The sequence below is a fragment of the Nerophis ophidion genome, linkage group LG02 (assembly GCF_033978795.1).
Source record: "Nerophis ophidion isolate RoL-2023_Sa linkage group LG02, RoL_Noph_v1.0, whole genome shotgun sequence".
NCBI classification, from domain to species: Eukaryota; Metazoa; Chordata; class Actinopteri; order Syngnathiformes; family Syngnathidae; genus Nerophis; species Nerophis ophidion.
Genome location: NC_084612.1, coordinates 34401469 through 34418139, shown reverse-complemented (window position 1 = coordinate 34418139; position 16671 = coordinate 34401469). Strand labels below are relative to the sequence as shown.

General features: G+C 41.9%; 1 protein-coding gene across 3 annotated transcripts in view; it reads right to left on the bottom strand.

Moving 5' to 3' along the window:
* zfhx3b (zinc finger homeobox 3b) overlaps window positions 1-16361 on the bottom strand; it is a 276143-nt gene extending 259782 nt beyond the window's left edge. For 2 of the 3 annotated variants that reach the window (XM_061882427.1, XM_061882452.1), the window contains exon 1: window positions 15949-16361. The gene's annotated coding sequence lies outside the window, so the exon portion shown is untranslated. Of the gene's footprint in view, window positions 1-13151; window positions 13223-15948 lie in introns of those variants that run through there. The other variant, XM_061882444.1, reaches the window with a different exon arrangement.
* Window positions 16362-16671: the final 310 nt, after the last annotated feature.

Sequence of the window (16671 nt, the reverse complement as noted above, 5' to 3'; positions counted from 1 at the left end):
AAGACATTAAGTCGCACTGGAAACGCACGTGTGTGTGTGTGTGCGCGTCCGAGTGAACCTCGGGGCGAATTATACTGATGTGTGTGCGCAAACGCACCAAGCGTCATGTTAATTGTATTTAGTTTATTTTATTTTGGGTTGAAGATGCATTTTTAAATTGTTTTTAAATCTCGTTCGCGACCCGTCACTAAGGAGGAGGGTGGAGTGGAGTGCTGCGCTCACATTTTTTTTTAAATCGGAGTCATTCGCTTAATTTGGTGAAGTATCGATACCATCACACCAGTATCGATACGATACCGATACTCACCAAGTATCCATACTATCGATACTTGGTATCGATACGCCCAGCCCTACAGATTACAAAAGCTCCCAATTTTGTTTCTGACGTACGAGGTAACAAATTTAATCATTCCGGTTATGTTATTTCCTCAAAATGATTAATAATACACTTGCTAATTTACTGGTAATAGCTCGTCACTTTGTGGTTCATCCACTCATATGTTAAAATGTACTAAGCACCTATTTTTCTGTTGTTTGGATATTTTACATTAGTTTTGGTTAATACTACCAATGCGGGTATTGATCCAACACCAAGTAGTTTCAGGGGTAGTATTGGTCATACCAATGTTGGTATTGAATATTGATTGATTGAATTTTTGATCACAATTGTAATCAGACAAAAACACAGGATGGCGACTTGATGATATCAATTAAACATTTAAATTATTTATTACTATTTGCTCTTATTTAATTCCCTTAGGGATTTGCCCTTAAAGAACCTCCCCTATGTCCAGAAACTTATTTTCTGAGTTTCTAAACAATTAAAGAAGGGAAAAAAATAAGACTTTGTAATGATAAACAATATCGACCTAATCACTTAAGTATTGACCATATAGTGATAATACATTATCATTGATTACTGTCTATATATTGATCCCCCAAGCACTGGCCTAGTACATAGCATAGCTTATTGTATCCTCCTACTGTCTGTAGTGTAGTATGTTTAGCTATTCCTTGTCCATACCAGTATTTTATTTTCCATGCAGGGAAGGATTGCTGGTTTAGGAGTGGCTTAAAGTTAAAATTAAAGTTAAAGTACCACTGATAGTCTCACACTCACTCGAAGTGGTGAAATTATCCTCTGCATTGGACCAATTCCTTTGTTCCACCTCTTGGGAGGTGAGGGGAGCAGTGAGCAGCAGCGGTGGCCGCGCTCTGGAATCATTTTATTAGAGCGGTGGCGGACGTTTCAGTTACAGTGCGACACAGCCGTTCTTTGTCGCTGTCGGATTTGCGAGACAGAGCTGGAATGAGTCATCGTTAACATGCATTATCCTGATATAACGATTGTATTAAAGGTCAAACGTATGTCATTGAAATCGTACATCGTTTTGTAAGTCTAAAAATTAGCTGTAATTTTTGAACCTTTAGGTTGCTGGCACGGCCACTCTTCCAACTTCGCCACGCCGTCCCCTTTGAAGGGGGCGGAGCTATGTGCCGCATTAAGTTAGAGGTAACACCTATGTGTTTGGACACTACATATTTATGCTGCTAATTAGTGATAGTATTAAAAAATTGTGGATTTTTACATTCATGCCTTGATTGTCAAAGATCCTGTTGATAATGTAACCTGTGACATCCCCCCGAGCCCCCAAAAACATGCTTTTGACAATCCATACTTTTTGTGTTGTACTGTTGGTACACATTTTGTAGATGCACATTAAAAAGCTGAAATATGTATCCCCTTGTAATTTCATGTGTGATTAATGAAATGAGTCTAAATTCACATTCACAAATTGTGTTGTAGATGATGCTACATACAGTATATTGGCAAAAGTTTTTGGCCACCTGCCTTTACCCACAAATGAACTTAAAGTGCCATCCCATGGAATTGTCCAAAATGGTTTGGTATCAGCATTCATAGTTCCTTTTACTGGAACTAAAGGGCCAAGAACAACTCCTGCAAAACAACCCCACACCCTAATTCCTCCGCCACCAAATTTCACACTCGGCACAATGCAGTCAGAAATTTAGCGATCTCCTGGCAACCTCCAAACCCAAACTCGTCCATCAGATTGCCAGATGGAAAGGTGTGACTCATCAGTCCAGTAAAGGCGTCTCCACCGCTCTAGAGTCCAGTGGCGATATGCTTTACACCACTCCATCCGACGCTTTGCATTGGACTTGGTGATGTATGGCTTAGATGCAACTGCTTGGCCATGGAAACCCATTCCATGAAGCTCTCTGCGTACTATATGTGGACTAATTGTAAGGTAACACAAAGTTTGGAGCTCTGTAGCAACTGACTTTTCAGAAAGTCTTTGCATTATGCGCTTCAGCATCCGCTGACCCCTCTCTGTCCTTTTATCATGGCCTACCACTTGGTGGCTGACTTGCTGTTATTCCCAAACTCTTCACTTTTCTTATAAAAAAGTTGACTTTGAAATATTTAGGAGCGAGGAAATTTCCCGACTGGATTTGTTGCACAGGTGGCATCCTATGACAGTTCCATGCTGGAAATCACTGAGAGCGGTCCATTCTTTCACAAAATGTTTGTAGAAACAGTCTCAATGCCTAAGTGCTTGATTTTATACACCGGGCCAAGTGATTAGGACACCTGATTCTCATCATTTGGACGGGTGGCCGAATACTTTTGGCAATATAGTGTAAGTACAGATTAAACCACATGATGAAAGTACATCAGTTGAAAAAAATGAGTAAATTACATTAATAACATCCTTTAACATGATTTTGATATTAATATTAATTGAATCTTTTGATAGATTAAACATTAACACCAATGGGAGAATTTTAAGACTCTACCAGACTAATGTCTGACAATTATTATGATAAATATTATCACATGATTTATTCAGAAAGCATGAATAGCGACAAATGAAAATAGAATACTATTAACCGCAACATGTAAGTGTAAAAAAACAAAACAATTATGATTTCTACATTTTCAGAATGCAGTTGTTTTTTTTTAAATAAAGAAAACAATCTGATGTTGTCTTTATTTTCAAGTTATTATGCCATGATTTTGCCAGTCCAGCTCACTTGGGAATAGGTTTTCCTCCATGTGGCCCCTGAGCTGAAATGAGTTTGCTACCCCTGCTTTCAGATGAGCAAGATTAAACTGTTGGAAAGGTGGCTCCAATATACAGTACATACACTACACGCTCCAATTCCAGTGTACTATTTTTTTGCGTGCGTTGCTGCATATGCCAGAGGGAGGAACACAAATGGTTCACAGAGCACAGGACAAACAATGACACTTTACTTGAGGGAAGTTGAGAGGCAATACAAAACACACGTTTGCACTCTTTGCTCTTTCTTTGTTTTAGCACAAGGCCAAATAATTCCTAGGAATGCCGCCTGGCCAGTTCGATATGGCTGTATATTCCGCAGAGATTTAGGATTACAAAGGGGCGCCTAAATCACACCGATGGAGAAACAGTTTCCGTCAAACAAATAAGAACATTGTGAAATAAAGCCAATCAGAGAGAAAATACACTTTTGATTTTAGGCGCTGCTTTTCTAAGGAGGTGTTTGTTACAATATGATTGTTACGTTGATACTCCATCATATTAATACATGTTATTTTGGTTGTTAGGGAAAAAAAATTAAAAAAAGGGGAAGATGCAAATATCTTGCTATTTGATGTGAAATTGCTCTGTTAAGACAAAAAGAAAACCATACTGTAAAAGTAAAGAATGACAGGTGGTACTGATATTTTTTGTTTTCATCCTGGGTTGGTTTGTAAGTAAGATGATCATTCATTTTTCTACTTCCATCCATCCATTTTCTACCGCTTATTCCCTTTTGGGGTCGCGGGGGGCGCTGGCGCCTATCTCAGCTACAATCGGGCGGAAGGCGGGGTACACCCTGGACAAGTCGCCACCTCATCGCAGTCATTTTTCTACTGTAACTGTTTATGTCTACAATCTAAGTTTATTGCATTTTGCAATACTATGTTTCTATATAATTGGGCAGGATAGGGTTATGGTAAAGTAATCTTATTTGAAAAAAAGGGGGAAAAAAAGAGAAAGGATGTTACAATATGATTGTTACGTTGATACTCCATCATATTAATACATGTTGCAGGGGGGAACATTTTGAGTGAGACACACAGTACCGGAAGTAAGCGGGCTAGTGTGAGTGAGTCACCTTGATTTGGAACTGCACTGAAGTTGCCAATAAAGTACAAGTGAGCAATAATACTGCTCTAACCGTCCACACTTTAAAGGGGAACATTATGTCCAGACCCATGTAAGCGTCAATCTATACCTTGATGGTGCAGAAAAATTTCAACACATTACAAACACCGGGTCTCAGCTCTGTTATTTTCCGTTTTTTTTTACTATTTTTTGGGACTTTGGAGACATCATGCCTCGATGGTGTGTTGTCGGAGGGTGTAACAACACTAACAGGAAGGGATTCAAGTTGCACCACTGGCCCGAAGATGCGAAAGTGTCTGCCCCCAGACCCCCATTGAATGTGCTGGAGTGTCTCCACATTTTACCAGCGATGCTAAGGCAGACATGGCACAGAGATGTAATGATAACCTGCAGATGCATTTGCAACGATAGTCAACGAAATCACAAAAGTGAGTTTTGTTGATGTTGACTGCCAGCTAATCGATGCTAACATGCTATGCTAATCAATGCTAACATGCTATTTACCGGCGGTGCTAAAGCAGACATGGTACAGAGATGTATGGATAACCTGTAGATGCATTTGCAACTATATTACGTTTCCTTCCACCCACATTTAATGCGAAAAAAATACTTACCAATCGACGGATTTAAGTTGCTCCAGTGTCAAAAGATGCGAAAGTCCTGATCGTTTGGTCCGCACATTTTACCGGCAATGCTAACGCAGCTATTCGTTCATGCTATGGCTGTGAATAGCGTCAATAGCTATTCGCTCGATAGCTTCGGTTTCTTCTTCAATACTTTCATACTCCGACCATCTGTTTCAATACATGGGTAATCTGTTGAATCGCTTAAGTCGCTAAAATCCGAGTTTGAATCCGAGCTAATGTCACTATATCTTGCTGTGGTATTCCCATTGTTTGTTTACATTGGCAGCACTGTGTGACGTCACAGGGAAATGGATCGTGGTTTCGAAGATAGCGAAAATAAGGCACTTTAAAGCTTTATTTAGGGATATTCCGAGACCAGTAAAATTTTGAAAAAAATTTCAAAAAATACAACAAGCCACTGGGAACTGATTTTTATTGTTTTTAACCCTTTTGAAATTGTGATAATGTTCCCCTTTAAGGTTGGGAATATAACAGACTAGAGTGAAACAGTGTTTAGAACAGGAGAGAAACCTGGCCTGTGTTTGCACTGACACTCGTCAATCACATGATGAGATGATGCTCTGAGATATGGCTACACACAAAACACTTTGCTTCATGGCATCTTCTCCATTTGCAATATTCCCAAGAATCATCCTTAACCAGGAAACCCTTTTTTTGGTTTTCATTGCTACAAATAGCAACTGTTGAGCTGCCGCTGCGCCGTCTCTATTTCAGACTTCAGTTCTATAGTATGAGGGAAAAAAAGCTTTGCTCTTTTAGCAGGGCTTCAAACTGTTCTGAATGACTTACACAAGGTAGACAGACCTTCACATTTTGACAGGTGAGGAAGGCGCACCTTTGTCCCCTCAGTAACTCCACAAGTTAATATTTGCTTCTGCCTGCTCATAAATTTGCATTGCATTAGTACCTGACCTAAATGCATTTATATAAACCACGGTTAGTAGCGGCGCATCAGTTGTGGAAGCTGAATGTTCCCTGTGTGAACATTAACAGGACGGGGGTTCTAGAGAGGGAATGAAAGAGGAAGTAAACAGGGCCATGGTGGTCCCCTTTTCAAATCTACTACATTAACCGGAGCACCAAGAGGGGGGGGACTAGCATGCAGGCAAACACAAAAGGGGAGTGTCAATGAGGGGGTAATAAGAAAAGACAATGAGTAAACAAGCAGGGGAAGTCCGGGGCCGGCATGCTCGCTTGCAAACTGCCAGCTTCTGACAGCCTGGTACACACAAAGGCCCTGCTGTAATTAGCCACCCAATAGGTTGTTTAGCATTTGCATATAAATGCCCCGACAGCAAACACTAAACACGCTGACACAAGCCATGCCCAAAACAGAAATGTGCCACACCTCTACACTCTCTCGTGGGTCTCAGGGGTCCATTTATGCCGGGACAACCCCTCCTCTCGCCTTGTGTTTCGTACCCACATCAGCCAAGCTGGCATGCATTACACACAATGTGGATTGGACACCATAGAGTGGGTATACTCGCTTCTTGTTTCTAGAAAGATTGCGAAACAGCGGGGGCCCCTGCTTCCTGTCGAAGACCTACACAGCCGCCTGTCATGTGTCACCCTGACCACAGGACTCAGGCAGACACGAGGGGCGTGTGCAGGTGTTTGTTTCCGCACTATTTGAGGAAAAAGAGGAAACGACACATGCAGATACGTTACGCATGCACCGAGATGTCCAGATGATGTAGCATGTCCGCAGAGTGTGAGAAATTACTGTTCTCTCCTGATCTGGGTCAAAACGTGCAGCCTTGTTGAATATTGCCTGTCTCACGGAGAGACGTGAACTGCAGTTTTGGCCAAACACATTGTGCTGATTAGCCAGATAGAGTACATTTACACAAGGTGAACGTAACTTGATAACAGACATGCTGTCACTTTTTATATACGCTGTAGTTTTTTTTTTGTTAATAGCTTAACTTTTTGATGGAAATTCAGCTTTGGTTCTGGACTTCCTTTTCTGCCTAATGTTGTTTTGACAATGGTGATTCATATAAAAAGACCGATATAAAGGAAGGAAGTGATGCGACTTGTGTCTGCAACCCCCTCCCCGCCGGTCCCCTTTTCCTGTCCCTGACCACTGCTTTGCTCTCTACAGCGCTTCCTCTAAAACCATATTCTCTCTACTGTAAACAAATCATGTGTCATCTACATGGTTAGTGCCATAAGTATTTGGACGCCTGGGCACCACCCCCGAATGAAAAACAAGATGATAATTTGCAGATATAGCAGTTTCCACTCTTTCGGGAAGACATTTTACAGGAAGCTGTGTTTTTTTTTTTTTTTACCAAGAACATAGACTGCTGATGCATCATATTTGGTCCAAGCTAAGGACTAATAAATGCATACTGTGATCCAAATGTGCCTCAATGATTGCAGAGGAAAAACAAGCCCACTTTGTATCGCTGCACTTTTACCATGTGCAGAAACCCACCAAAACGTAAACAGTAATATTAGAAAACACGTCTCTCACCTGTCATGTGACAACAGGGCAAGATCCGACAAGAGGAAACACCTGGCCGCAACACAAAACAAGGAGTGCGAGGGGCCTCTTTAACTGCTATAATCTTTGTACAGATACAGACCTTGAATTGATCAATAAAGATGCTTGCCAAAACAAACCCTTTTTAAACATAGGATGTGTGTCAGTGTGCGTGAGGAGGAGTTTTATAGTGGTTTAACAATCGGTATCCGTTTTAATCCTAGCTGTGACCACAAACTGACTTCCTATATCGGACTGTTTTCTTTCACTGCCCAATTGGAATTGTATGTCAGCACCACTACTATGTAGTATTTTTATTCATGAGCAAATTGCCATAAACTGACACATTTCACAGAGAAAGGCTGCATAAACCAAAGCCTCAGTCCCCATCTTCATTCATTAAAGCAAATGGATACCATGGCAACCAGACAACGTAAACGACATCACAAGGCCGAGGTCACCTGTCTGTCGCGACCGTCTGGCCCTGCTCTGTCCCCTCGGGACCTGCCCTATTCCCTGTGGACCACCTAGGTCCAATCTTTGCTGTGTGCCACTGCACATCTGAATGGGCAGCAAGCAGTAAGAGAGAGCTCCATGTTGAATATGTAAATCACACAGCACTGTCCCTGCTATACGAGCCACTGGGCACAAAACAGAACGTTTGATTATATATTGCCAAAGAGGGTGAAGAATGAGAGACAGCATGCGAGAACCGCAATTAAAGTGAATAAATATACTGTAAAATATAATGCTAAGGGGGAGAGTAAGTGTATTTCATCTCCCCATATGGGCATGTTTTATAATATTATGCATTCTTCCATTTTTTGTATAGCTTTGTGTGATTCTTGATAATCAATTTATTATGAGACACCAAGGTCATTATGTTTGTTAATTTACCTCAGGGAAAACCACTGTATCTGTTTTGGGTACAGTGAAACCAAGGGTAAAAAGATATACCGGTAGATGAATATTTCGAGCAGGGGTCGGGAACCTTTTTGGCTGAGAGAGCCATGAAAGCCAAATATTTCAAAATGTATTTCTGTGAGAGCCATTTAATCTTTTTTTTTAACACTGAATACAACTAAATGCGTACATTTTTAAGACCAACATTTTTACAGTATAATAAGTCTCTTATTCTTTTTAAAAATGGTAAAAAAAAGGTAAATGATTGTACTTGTATAGCGCTTGTCTACCCCTTTTTAAGGAGCCCAAAGCGCTTTGACACTATTTCCACATTCACCCATTCACACACACATTCACACACTGATGGCGAAAGCTGCCATGCAAGGCGCTAACCAGGACCCATCAGGAGCAAGGGTGAAATGTCTAGCTCAAGGACACAACGGACGTGACGAAGACGGTAGAAGGTGGGGATTGAACCAGTAACCCTCAGATTGCTGGCACGGCCACTGTCCCAACTTCGCCACGCTGTGCCCAACAAAATAACATTGTCATTCTAAAGCTAACCAATAAATAATATGGTACTTCTTACAATTAAAGCGACTTCTTGAACAGGTGTGATGGTTGGACAAAAATGCATGAGAATGTTTTATAATTCGAACGTTATTTTTAACACTGTGATTACCGGCGGAATTATTAATTAATTATCGTGTTAAGCCATGTCAGCTAAGATTTATCTGAGAGCCAGGGGCAGTCATCAAGAGAGCCACATCTGGCTCTAGAGCCATAGGTTCCCTACCCCTGATTTAGAGAGAAGTGTGAGGATAAAAAACAAAGTAGAGGCACTACTGAGGTACATATAAATATATGTAATATAATACTGTCAGAAAATTGGGGGGTATATTTCAACCCTCGAGATATACAATCGCCACTAATGTACCCATCTATCCATCCATCCATTTTCTACCCCTTATTACCTTATGGGGTCGCGGGGGGCGCTGGCGCCTATCTCAGCTACAATCGGGCGGAAGGCAGGGTACACCCTGGACAAGTCACCACGTCATCGCAGGGCCAACACAGATAGACAGACAACATTCACACTCACATTCACACACTAGGTCCAATTTAGTGTTGCCAATCAACCTATCCCCAGGTGCATGTCTTTGGAAGTGGGAGGAAGCCGGAGTACCCGGAGGGAACCCACGCATTCACGGGGAGAACATGCAAACTCCACTAATGTACCACATATGGCTAATTAATTGCCATTAAAGTAAAGGTTAGTGCCTTTTTTTCCATGCCCAACTATATCCAGGTTGTTCCTAAACTGTAAATATGAAATTTCAAGGGAAGATAAGCAGTACATTTTACCCAGTGGCAAGCCATTGTGCCCCAACCCGACAGCTATGATAGCCAAAGAGTCATGGTGTTGAAATGTTTGTAATAATCTACACTAGTATTCCATTTAATACAGCCTGTGCCACATAAAAACTTGACACATTCAGACGGCGCCATTTATATTTATAATTCAAAAATATCTCACAAATCCTGCACATATGCCTACTTGATGAGCTGGCTTTGTGGCAGATGCGGAGTATATCTTAGTTTTTTTTTTTTTTAATTACGACGTCTGTAGCGACCGTGGGCTATAAACAATCAAACACGGCACTGCCAACACGGTGCGTTGATATCGTACATTTCTCAAACCTGAAAAACTAAATTATTCATGATATTTGCATCATTATTGTCACACAAGGAAAACCAAGTGAATATGGAGGTAAAATACCAGATAGAAATACATAGATGGTTGCATATTAAGTCATATAAAATATAGCCCTTCGGTTGAATGTAAATTCTCAAAAACAGATATATGATTGTATCTTTAGAGGTACAAGTGCATGTTGCTTGACAAGGTACAAGCTGTTGGCTATCTTATAAGCACCCGTATGTGCAAAATTAGCATGTACTTTTAGCCACACAAAGTGTCAAATTCCCCAAAAAATAGTACATGCAAATCAAAGCATGCAATGCATGGATTATATTAGTATGTTAGTGTGTTGTGTATTTATGTAAACAGCTGTGAGTGTATGATGTGCAGAAAATGGGATAAATGTGCAGAAGCTAAAGAATACATCTGACATTAGAGGACTATGGAGGCTACAGCACTTAGAGGCCATTTTATTGCTTTGCTGTGGTCAAGTGAGGTGCACCGAGCTCAATTCCACCACAACAATGGCAAAGAAGGCCGCAGAGACAAAACAGGGCTATCCCTGCTCCTTAACCCCTTCACTGCTGACCCTCCAGTCGCCTGGGGCACTGGGAATGACAAATAGCGAGCTGAAATGTATACATGGAGCATGTGGCAGTTCTTATACAAATATTGGATACAAAAAAATAATACATGTGCACAAAGCTCACATGAATCTATCAAGGGGAGGATGGAGTTTCGCTTCCTGGCCAGAAAGAGGCAGCCGGTAGCTTCACCTCACCCTTCTCTTTTAGTGAAATATGCCGCCGTGTGCTTTTTATGTCTTTGCATCACAGCGCCTCCCTCCCTCCTCTCCTCGCTCTCCTTCTCCGTCTCTTCCCCCTCACAATCGCATGCAGCTTGGACAGGACTACTGCACATTTGCAAGTGAATTACACTTTTTTGTCAAGAATTTATTGTGCGCGTGGGTCGGGGAAAAAATGAGGAAGAGGGTGTGAGAGTGAGAGGGCGCTCCAGCGTTAGCTCTTTTCTTTTCTTCTCTGCGTAATCCCAAGGAGGATAAGCTGTAAAGTACACAGAGAGGAAGTGCCATAGACCTTGGGTCCGGCACATCCGAACAGTACATTCCAACAGCTCAGCTATCACCCACATGCATGGAGAGACAGAAATAAAAAAGCCTCTCAGATGCAGACTGTTAAAAACCTTTAGAGTATGTAGCTCACGAAAAGCGAGGAATGCAGTAATTACAGGAATCATAATTCATATTTAATAAAGCATAAAGTAGTCAGGATATAGTTTCAAAACCACATGCAATGTCAGACTAAGAGTGTGTAAAATATGTGGCATTATATCTATCGTCACACACAAATATTGCAACTAATGGGTGTCTGGATGGTTCATGCATGGTGCTTTGTGACAGCACTGTAATTTAGTCATGAGACCATACGAAAAAAAATCATCTTGCAGTAATTGAGCTTTTTATTTCCCCTCCAAAATTCAAGGTTCAGTATAGGTGTACTTAATCTGTTTGTAAATATTTCAACCATTGCTAAGGAGGATATTATTATTTTATATTATTTGCTGATTACACAGAATGCAAAAATATGAAATATGTTAACTAAAAAATACATATACACATCTTCCATACACGCACATGTACAATATATTTCACAAGTACTGATAAACAATAGTGGTGGGGTTATCACGCTGCAGTAACACAGAGGAAGAGGAAGAGGATGACAAAGGAATAGGCGAGAATAAAAAAGATGGCGTGTGTGTCGTCAGAGTCACAGGCCAGAGGGGCCCATGTATTGTTCAAGGGCTCAGTATGGCAAAAGAAAGGCGACCTGTCTAAGCGTCCTCCATATTTTATGCATTCTGTCCTTTGTGATGATAAGCGCCAGAGCGGAGGGTGGAATGCTGGCCTGCGGGGTCCAAAAGAGGGGTGGGCTTATGGCAGGCTGTGGTCCATTTTTGCAACCCTTGGAGCCTATGGTTCTCTAGCCCAGTTTGTAATCGTGTCCTCTAATGATGCAAGGATACCCTATCTTCAATCTCGTAACAATCGGTGTTAGCTGTTGCAACCCAAATAAGTTGCATGGATAGCATCCTATTTGCTAAGTTATTCTCACACACTATGAGTCTTCCTGATAGTCATAACAACACTTCTATCTGCTATAAATAAAGATTTCAATCCAAAACACATACAGTACACACCCTTCTATAATGACACCATTTATTAGTTTGGGAAGAAATTAAAATGATTAAAATTACCTAATTAAATATTCAATATTGTGCCCTCGTCTGTGACAGCTTGTGATCATCTGAGTAGGTGACTCATGTGAGCCATGCAGCGTCGCAGGACTCTTCTGCATACTCTGTGCACACTAGTTTGCTATTTTCTAAACATGCACACACCTTCAAGAAATGTGTTATTGTTAATAATAATACACACCAGTCGTAAAGCAGCTGCACCCTCACGCGTCTTTTGAGTCACAGTGCATTGGTAGCATGCTAACATATCGACAAAGAGCAAAACCACAGAAAAACGCTACCAAGATGCCAGAGACAATATAATTAAAGAAGCAAGAATTTAAGGAAAAAAGTAAGACTGGAATTGAATCATTTTTCGGGCAGTATTGATTGCAGGCTCGCATTCAGGGTCATAAACACACACCTCCGAGTACCACGGTCCTCTCATCCAACTCTTCTACTGCTGCTGAGCCCATGCAGGTCGTTATCTGCATGCTTCTTTCTGATAAGATGACACGTCATAATGGCCCTGAGATGCAGGTCAACTGGAATAACTGGTCTTCTCACTGCATGGCCTTGCATGTTCAAAAATGGCTGACCCTCTTCCCATGCACACCTTTGACTTTAAAGAGGAAACATCCACATTAAAGAAAGACACATCACATTGATAGTGCTGCCGCGACAAAGGCCTTCATATTTTTAACCCAATACTACAACACTGCATGAATAAATTCTCCGTGCAAGCCTATAGCACTCACCCAGAGAGGGCTCTCTCTTTCTCTCTCTGACTGAGGACATGTCAGCAAGTTCCCCTGCTGGGCCCGTGGCCGTGCCCGCCAACGGGAAGGTGGGAGGTAAAGAGGGAGCCACAGTATTTGGAGACACACCGAGGAGCAGATAACCAGAAAGGGAGGTATGGAGGGAGGATGGGAGGCAAAGGGAGAGAAGGGGTTACGACAGCCAGAGGCGCTTACCTCCCTTGGCTCCGTGCTAACAGTACTCCATGAAACGAGCCTATCTGTCTCCACTATTGCTCACGGATACCAAAGATGCACAAATATGCCAAGATGTGAAGGGAGAGGATGCACACACACACACACACACACACACACACACACACATACACACACGCACACACACGCACACAAATTATATCATTAGTATTGTATTGTACAATTTACAGATAGTAGGAGGCTACACTCACATCACAACGATAAAATGCTAAAAAGTGACACATGATTGGACCAGCAAAAACCATGCACAAACGTGACAATAATCAAAGCAATCCACATTTATTCAGCAAATGCAAACGGGTTTTTTTAAGTATGTGTATTTTTAAGTGTCCATGCAACACATTGATAAAACATAATTTTGTTAGTTTATTTATTTTTCTAAATATACAAAATATGCACAGTTGACAGTTTACAATTAATCCAATTAAATTGTAATTGTAATGAATTGAAATAAAGTCAAATAACTGTGTTGTCATAAAATTGCAAATTTAAACAATGTCACCATATATTTTAATTTGAGCAAAGGGCAGCCAATGGCAACATGGTAGAAATACAATGACACTTTTGATGTGAATTACTCATATTTAGTGATTCACTTTTAAAATGATTTCTTCCAATTTATAGTGTGCGGCTATACCATCACTGTGGCGATTTACCTCATCGCAGCCCAATGAATGGTGAAACATGAAACACAAACACACACACACACACACACATGTAGCTACGATGCTAAAAAGGCTCTACAATGAAAACGGTTCCTATTTACCAAAAAATAATACAACATGAAATACGGCTGAAAAGACGGTAAATATTTCCTTGCGTGCATTTTGCAACAGAATAGGAAGACGAGAAAAAAAAGGGATGGTGGGGGGAGGTAAGAAGTGATAGTGTCTGACAGAGAAGGAAGGCTGATCATTTGAAATCTAGACCTGTATACATTTCATGGCAGTCCAAACACAAAATTCAGGTGCAACGTGCATAAATCCTAGGCACAAACAACCATGTTTGTTTTGACCTAATGCAAATAGTAAAATAATAAAAATATGCATTAGTAGTTTTATCTCATTGAGCGTGCTTGTCTGCAGTATGAGAGGTATATGGATGTGTTTATCTGACCTCTTCCACTGATTCCTCCTCTATGATCCATGGCTGTCTGACCCCTCAACTCAAAAACCACAATGATACCCCTCCCCCTTCGTTATGTCGCAATATGTTATGTTAACATATGTTGTTGCAACTTCCACTGCATGCAAAGTCTTCTTTCTTGACAACCACCAACGCCCCCCAACCGAAAGAAGAAAAAAAAAAACATCATCATCCTTCTCCTCCGTGTATAGCCACCTCCAAGCCCCAACATAGTCCCACGGCTGTTTAGCAAGGGGGTTTCCTCTCCTTTCTCTTTTATCTCTGCGCCCATTCCATGACCCCTGTTCCCCATGTTTCTTAACGTCTGACCTATACACCCCCGCACCCTTTTCCCAGCACACTCACTCTTCACCCCGAACACACAAATACCGGCGCCTTTGCTCGCTCACAAATCCTCCTCCACGCTTTCCATAGCCAAATATTATTGAGACTGACTTTACCGCTATTGCATTGTACGTTTTTCACAATGCACTTTTTGATATTGGAGGGGTTTTGAGCCTTGCTCGGTGCACTAACTCAGAAAATTACAAAAAATGTTTTTTATTTTAACATTTATTTAATTCTAACATTAGTACTTTTTATCTCAAATAAGTGTGGTCAAGATCACAATGAGTGGTTTAAAATGTGTAAGTTTGCCCTTGTTCCTTTAGCAGGTCATCCTAATGGCCAGGGGTTTTGTTTCCAGTAGCCAGTAAGTGGTTGGATCCAAAAGAACCAGGCAGCCCATGTTGCCTATATCCCCAAACGTCTGAAAGCCAGCGTGCACTTTGCAGCCTACTGATCCGCTCCTGTCACGGAGGAGAACCCGGGGCTCCCTTTTTCTTTTTCTTTTTTTTCCATAGCCCACACGCACGCGCAAAACTGCTCATGCACGCACGCACGCACACACCCGGGATCGATTTGCACGGGACTTGGTCTGGCAACGGCTGAGAATCGACTTTAAAGAAAAATCCAAGGGTTCCAAAGAGGGGCTGAGTGTGGGGGAGACAAGCCGGACTGAGGTGGGGTGACGCCGGGGGGACGAGTGGCTGTGAGTCGGGGCGGAGGGTTCGCACTTATGTTATGGAGAAGACCCAAAAAAAATCACCAGCAGGAATGATCTATTAGAATCCTGAAGCCATCGCTTGTTTTTTTTCGGGGTTTTTTTTACGTTTTTTTGACAAAATGTGGAGGGCGAGAGAGTCGGACCTAACAGGCTGGACTTGGAGCTCCTTCCCCGGGCAGCGCTGGTGAGGAGTCGCCGCTGCCCTTCCGTCCGCTCAGCTCTCTATTACCCCGTTTTGTGCGTCCAAACCCCCGTTTCTCGACTACCCACGACCCCCGAGCCCAAAATATGCTTGAAAATCGTTTTTTTGTGTGGTACGTTGGGGGGGGAAGGATGGTTTTCCGTATAGACGAAGAGGAGAGGACGGACGCTGATGTGAACACAGGTAACCACACAACGCCTAAAAAGGACGGCAGAATCTCCGAATAAAGCGGAAAACTTGCACCAAATTAGTGGAAATGTGAGTTTGGGAAGGGGGGGCAGCTCCATCGCCACGAACACGAAGGAGGAAAGAGAGAATAGGATCGTGTAAGAAAGAGGGGAAAAAGAGCTAAAGTTGAAACTTACAATTTGTCTTTTGCCGCTTTGTGATGTTCGCTTTTTAATCCAGTAGTGAGTCGACGGCGCTAAAGATCCCATCAAGGCGAGAAGAGTCGCCCCCTTTTCGGTCAGTTTGCGTGCAGGGGTGGCCAAAAAAGAAAGATCATTGTTGTTGCCGAGTGCGTGGAAAAAAAAAGGCAGCGCAAGTAGGCAGCTATTAGTTGTTAAGGCGATATCAAAAATAATTTGGATGCAAAGCAGCCGAGAGTCTTGACTTGGAGCGAGCGAGGAAGAGGTGAAAGTGAGATCTGATGATTGGGAAGAAAAAACTCTTTGGATCTTTATTCCTGCTAATTAGTTTCCTGCGAGGGGGGGAAAATGGCTGTGATTAATTCAGTGCGCATGTGCTTCATTACACAGGCACGAAGGGAAGGGCTAATTAGCCGCCTTGTGGATCAATAAGATTCAGCAGAGGAGAGCTCGGCGGAGGGAGGGAGAGGAAGGGAGGGAGGAAGGGGAGGGAGGGAGGGATGGATAGATACAAGTAAGAAGGGAAAAAGAGGAAAGTAATGATCAGGAATAGAAAATATGGAATTAAGACAGGCGGGAAGTAAGAGTTTGATTAGGGGAAAGTGCGCGCTCTTCTCCTCCTGCGCCAGTCTCCGCACTTCTCTTTTCTTCCAAAACACTTTTTATTATTACATTTTTCTTTTTTTAGTGCAAGTTTTGAAAATGTTTTTTTTTCTATAT